The sequence below is a fragment of the Electrona antarctica genome, assembly GCF_951216825.1.
Source record: "Electrona antarctica genome assembly, chromosome: 14".
In the NCBI taxonomy this organism is placed as follows: Eukaryota; Metazoa; Chordata; class Actinopteri; order Myctophiformes; family Myctophidae; genus Electrona; species Electrona antarctica.
This window is the reverse complement of record NC_136795.1, coordinates 19,512,520-19,520,019: the sequence shown is the minus strand read 5'-3', so window position 1 is coordinate 19,520,019 and position 7,500 is coordinate 19,512,520.

The window sequence follows — 7,500 nt, the reverse complement described above, 5'->3', positions numbered from 1 at the left end:
GTTAAATGAACACTGCACACTCTCAGAGTTAAATGAACACTGCACACTCTCAGAGTTAACCCATTCAGACCTGAGGACGATTCTACAAAATGTCTTCTACATCCTGACAGTTTTCTGAAAAAGCTATGTTTGATTTTTAAAAAATAGCAGACCTACAAGCTCGTAACTTGAGCTTGTAGATCTGCTATTTTTCAATAGCTAAAGCATAACATAATGCTAACACCAAAAGGGGTTCCCGCCCAGAATGGGTTAAATGAACACTGCACACTCTCAGAGTTAAACACGTGCATGGCTCAAAATTAACACCCCAGATTTTGAGCGCATTTTCTCCCGTCATCACCCCCCCCCCCCCCCCCCCCTCGTCGGCGAGAGAAGGGGTCAAATGTTATTCCTCCTCGTTGTCACGGTTGCCAATCACCTCACATTTATTCTGTAGCAACTGTTGCCATGGAGACGAACGAGCGAGGGGATCCGGTTGCCAGGCACCGATGAGAGAGGCAATGCATGCGATTGTTGCTTTATTTATTTCATTCTATCTTTATCTGTTTGTTCATTCTGAGCGGGTCCGCCGCGTGCGCTCGTCGTGGCTCACGTGCGCACACACCGGAGAGACGCAAACATGCGCGAGCACAAAATTTGCGCACACACACACACACACACACACACACACACACACACACACACACACACACACAAATAATCAGTCATACACACAAGCACGCACACACGCACGCACCAATGCACATGCACACACACACACACACACACACACACACACACACACACACACGTGCGTGACCACATATTAAACACATCAATTAAGTGTTACACACACCTACACATGCACACAGGCGCGCATACACACACACACACACACACACACGCACACGCACACACGCGCACACACACACGTACACTGTCGCTAACTAAGTAACCCATCTGCATTTAGCACAGGTGTGAAGCGTGCACAGTGGATGACAATCAGTGATTATGGTGGCAATAAGCGTCTTAATGAGCTGCTCTCCTTGTTGGCCACGCTACAGTAGGGGGAAAAAGGAAAAGAAAAGAAGGAAAACGAACGGGTCCATTTGCACACACTGTCAAGGGTTCAATGAACACTGAGGGTTTTTACAGTGTGTGTTCCATCCTCTCATCTGAGAGCTGTGGTCCTTCCATCCTTCCTCTATTCTCTCTCTCTCTCTCTCTCTCCCCTATCCCTTCATATATGAAGGGATATATCTATCCATCCGTCCGTCCGTCCGTCCGTCCGTCTATGGACCCCCTCCCTCTCAACACCCCCCACTTCAAGGCCCCACCCCCACCCTACACTCACACACCGAGCAATGCATGAGAGTGGGCGCGCGCAGCGCGCGCGCGCGCGCGCACACACACACACACACACACACACACACACACACACACACACACACACACACACGCAGGACCTTCTGTTTGTCTTCGTAAATATTCCACGTAATCGTAATGGAGTGACCTGACGAGGTATAATTACCTACTATCACCGCACATGCAGTCCCATGGTGCACTTACAGTATCCATTCAGAGACCACTGTCTCTGTTTGCTCTACTGTCGCCGTTATTACAGTCCTGAGAGAGAGAGAGAGAGAGAGAGAGAGAGAGAGAGAGAGAGAGAGAGAGAGAGAGAGAGAGAGAGAGAGAGAGAGAGAGAGAGAGAGAGAGAGAGAGAGAGAAGAGAGAGCGAGAGAGAGAGGAGGGGAGCAGAGATGGAGCTCGGAGTAGAGGTTCTCGTGTTGAACTCTAAAATGTGGTCTAAAGTGTCCATTTAGACCACACCTACTACCGTCCACTGCTAACGCCTCACACACACTATACCGTCCAGTGTCCACTGCTAACGCCCCACACACTATACCGTCCAGTGTCCACTGCTAACTCCCCTCACACACACACTATACTGTCCAGTGTCCACTGCTAACGCCTCACACACACTATACCGTCCAGTGTCCACTGCTAACGCCTCACACACACTATACCGTCCAGTGTCCACTGCTAACGCCTCTCACACACTATACCGTCCAGTGTCCACTGCTAACTCCCCACACACACTATACCGTCCAGTGTCCACTGCTAACTCCCCTCACACACTATACCGTCCAGTGTCCACTGCTAACGCCCTCACACACACTATACCGTCCAGTGTCCACTGCTAACTCCTCACACACACTATACCGTCCAGTGTCCACTGCTAACGCCTCACACACACTATACCATCCAGTGTCCACTGCTACCTCCCCACACACACTATACCATCCAGTGTCCACTGCTACCTCCCCACACACACTATACCGTCCAGTGTCCACTGCTAACGCCTCTCACACACTATACCGTCCAGTGTCCACTGCTAACTCCCCTCACACACTATACCGTCCAGTGTCCACTGCTAACTCCCCACACACACTATACCGTCCAGTGTCCACTGCTAACTCCCCTCACACACTATACCGTCCAGTGTCCACTGCTAACTCCCCTCACACACTATACCGTCCAGTGTCCACTGCTAACGCCCCACACACTATACCGTCCAGTGTCCACTGCTAACTCCCCTCACACACTATACCGTCCAGTGTCCACTGCTAACGCCCCACACACTATACCGTCCAGTGTCCACTGCTAACGCCTCACACACTATACCGTCCAGTGTCCACTGCTAACGCCCCACACACACTATAACGTCCAGTGTCCACTGCTAACGCCTCACACACTATACCGTCCAGTGTCCACTGCTAATGCCCCACACACACTATACCGTCCAGTGTCCACTGCTAATGCCCCACACACACTATACCGTCCAGTGTCCACTGCTAACGCCTCACACACTATACCGTCCAGTGTCCACTGCTAACGCCTCACACACTATACCGTCCAGTGTCCACTGCTAATGCCCCACACACACTATACCGTCCAGTGTCCACTGCTAACTCCCCTCACACACTATACCGTCCAGTGTCCACTGCTAACGCCCCACACACACTATAACGTCCAGTGTCCACTGCTAACGCCTCACACACTATACCGTCCAGTGTCCACTGCTAATGCCCCACACACACTATACCGTCCAGTGTCCACTGCTAACGCCCCACACACACTATACCGTCCAGTGTCCACTGCTAACTCCCCTCACACACTATACCGTCCAGTGTCCACTGCTAATGCCCCACACACACTATACCGTCCAGTGTCCACTGCTAACGCCTCTCACACTCTATACCGTCCAGTGTCCACTGCTAACGCCTCACACACACTATACCGTCCAGTGTCCACACACTATAGTGTGCAGACACTGGACGTCTCAAACTGCTACTCAGTGTTGCCAGATGAAAAATCTTGAATTATCGTACCGGAGCCTTAACATTATCGCATTTGAAAGAAAACTATCGTACACAGTCAAAAAAAGAGAAATCGCACATGTAAATATGCAATTTCACAAACAAAGTGCATATTTAGTGGAAGAAACAACCTTGTTTGAGACTCCTACGAGACAAAAATGCATCACATACCGTATGCTGCGTTGAAGCAGGCAACTTCATGGACCGTCACCTTATGCACAAAACGCCTGCAATTGGACTGGAAAGACACAACCGTTGGTTTTAATGCAAGTACAGGTCTAGAGTCAGATTTACTCATTTCCTGACTTAAAAAAAAAAGACAAACCGGTTCGGTTCCAGAATCAGCAGCCAGGGAATTTAGTAGCCTACATTCACACACCTTTTGTGATATGGGTTAACAACTTGCGGGGCCATCATTTCTCTTGTATACTCTATGGTTTTATGGTATACTCTACTACTAATGTTTTAATTCTGTCCGTTGCCTGAATGATATTGTATGTCATTGTTAGTGTAGCTTTGACCCCCAGAATGAGCTGCACTTCTGTATTCATATGTATTTACTTTTTAATGTATTGCAATGAAATAACCATGCAGAGGTTGATACACTGTGTGGCCCAGTGCAGGTCGAGCAGCTTTAATTAAGAGAGAGCACCATTATTCTGTATAAAATATATTAGTCAGGGATGCACGATATTGATTTTTTGAAACCGATACCGATATCGATAACTTCATGCTTCTCAAGACCGATACTAATAACCAATAATGGAAAAAAAGACGTGAGTAAGGGTACATTGAACGTTGATCTAAAGCAAATACAGTATATCATATGGCAGCAGCAAACAATCAGCAGATGAAACAAATAATCATTTAGCAGAATTGCAAAGATATGAAAATAATAAAATATATAAGAATATATACAATGTATTATCCGAGCTATTAATAATGATCGGGCCGATAATTGTTGTGCATCCCTAATATTAGTGATAGTCAAAATACTGACATTAATACCACATAGATACTTCTAAGAGCCACAATGGCGTTAATCAGCGACGGTTTACTAATCGACCGTAAATAAAGCTTGTTTTGATTAGAATCAAAATCCGGGATTAGAATCCGAGACAAAAGAATCTCCAAAAAGGTAATGGACTATCTATGGGCGGGCCATCTTGAATCCCAGCTCATGGTCTGTTTACTGACTAATCATATAGCAGTAGCTTACGACCGTGATCTATCATACACCACTATAAAGACCATAGAACATAAATATAAGTCTTAGTCACAGAAGTGTTGGATTTGATGGGACGTAAATTCATGAGGGGCCTATATCTGTATACAGTATGTATTCATTGTCAATAAAGATGTCAATGTCAAAGTCAATGCTGTGAACATTAAAGACAAACTTTGCAGATTTATTTTAGCTATACTGTAAATTCTGCTGATGTAAAATAATTTTGTGTGGCAAAAATGCACACCGCACTGTATGTTTATGTGTATAGCTACTGCTTTGGGAAATGTCGACAACACGAAACGATGACATAAAATGTGTCATTTCATGTCATCCGAGCATACTGAATGTACGTCCAATGACAATCATTTTGTGGAGAAATATACACAGAAGACATATAGGGTATTTTCTTATCACACTATTATTGATCTCCTCGCATTATTGATCTCCTCGAACAATATATATGATTTAGATTGAATCTGAACATCATGAATCTGACAAAACAAGGTATAGTAAGTTGTGTTATGTAAAGAAGCTAGTGTAGTAATAATAACACAACTCAGCGAGGCCAGGTGGGTTAATCAGTGCAGGCAAGTCCATCAATGGGGATCTTTAACGTCTATGAGGTGGAACGGACACGTTTCCCTTCCAGCGCCATGCAGACGATCAAGACCGCATCTGTCTCTCCCTCTGTTAGAAAAGCCCCATTCACACTTTGTCGCACGACCGGCGTCACGTGCCGAAAATAACCGACCTACAAGCTCATGCGGTGAGCTTGTAGATCTGTTCTTGAGCAGGAATTATAATACACACAGGCATTATACATATGCGAACGCAGCAAAGACGGCACCGTATAGGCACGATGTGTGTGCATGCGCGACGTTGCGCGTGCGCCCATACCCCCACGGGGTTTGCACACATGGAAACACACACGAATGCACACAGAGTCAGATGGTGCTGTGTGTGTGTGTGTGTGTGTGTGTGTGTGTGTGTGTGTGTGTGTGTGTGTGTGTGTGTGCGTGCGTGTGCGTGCGTGTGCGTGCGTGTGTGTGTGCGTGAGTGTGCGTGTGTGTGTGTGTGTGTGTGTGCGCGTGCGTGTGTGTGTGTGTGTGTGTGTGTGTGTGTGTGTGTGTGTGCGTGCGTGTGCGTGTGCGTGTGTGTGTGTGGTCCCGGGGGAGCAGTGTGGAGAATGCTCTTGGCTGGGTATTTCCAGGGTTTAGCAGACAGTCACAGTTCCCGTCAAAGGGACTCTTTTTTTTTTTTTATAACACGGATGAGCCCCAGCATCCACATTTCGCCCACTGTGAAATCGAGGGGATTTGAATAATCTTATTACATCCCATTACAATAACACTAATATGACCCAGTGGCCTCCCAAACGCGCAGTAGTGGGGGAAATTATCAATTTGACCACCCTGCGTGTTTTATTCGCAGACTATAACATGTTTTCTGCTTCAGGGGGTGAAAGAGCATTGGGGATAAACAATGCAACATGAGTGTAAATGAATTAACACTTTGTAGGGTTTTTTTCTTTCATTACAAATAGACCCCCCTCCCCCTGTTCTGAAAATAAACGGTCAAATCAATATCACAGTAATACAAAAACCAAGCCTTTCACACACTGGGGCCTTGATTATACGACGGGTATATATCTTTTTTAAACAGATATTTTTCGATGTCTGTAAAAAAGAAACAAATCCTTTCCACACAACCTTAGCTTAAAAAAAAGTATCTCCGTACGAACGTAAACACTGAAATGCATTGATGAGTTGTCTGCGCATTTACCAACAGAGGCAGATCAGGTATTTTGTCTGTGTTCCATTCGGGAAACCGCTTTAAAATGTTGTTTGACAAATGTTCTTTAATTTTACCACTACTAAAGACGGAAATGGGTCAAAAATTGACCGTTTAGCAAAACCGTTGTTTATGGCGGACATTATACCGCGGACGCCATGGACTAACTGCTATTGGGGGCTGCAGCAGTTGATCAAGCAACAATGCTAAGTTAAGTTGTACAGTAGTCCTACAGCAGCGGTGCCCAACATGTAGATTGCGATCTACCAGTAGATCACAAAGGCTGTGCAGTTATAGACCACATGACATTCCCCTAAAATATATATATAATTAAAAAAATATATATATATTATTATTTTTTGCATCTGCCACTTGAATTAAGGTGACTGATTGACATAAAAAACAAACAAAGTTATACAAGAAAACCCGATTCCATTTCTCCCCCTCTATTTCCCATTCCATCGCTGCTATTACAACGCCCCCTCAGGTACATTTAACTATTTTCAGCAATGGGATAATACATGTTTTGGTGGGTAGATCTTGTTGAACTGGTCATTTTGAAAGTAGCTCAAAAAGTGTGGGCACCCCAGCTGTCCTACAGTATCACGGCTAAACACGAACAATCCGTTTTTTATTCGCCATTAGTTGTTTCCAGGCACATGTTCATTAGTTTGGTAAAACACCTGGTCGCAGAATTCAATTTAATTTTCATTCATCTGGATTCGGCTGGAATCGGCTGGATGAAAATTCAATTGAATTCCGTGCCCGGCGTGGTTTACCAGGCTACATGCTCATTACTCCGTGCCCGGCGTGGTTCACCGGCTACATGCTCATTACAAAAAGCAACAATGGGTATGAGCTGTGACATCAACGCTCCTCCAATAACCCTGCTTTTACATCTTGGTTCCACTGAAACTGAAAAATGCAGTTTTCGCGTGTGGACGAGATGCCCCAAACGTAGAGGAAAATGTCTGTTTGGAGAATACACATTGTTGGGGTGGACAGGGCCCGAGAATTCACCATCATTGTTTGATACAGACAGGCTATTGTCACCTATTTCTGTATGCCCATGGATATGACCTGTCTGTCCGTCCGTCTGTCATGGTGGTCTTCCTGCCT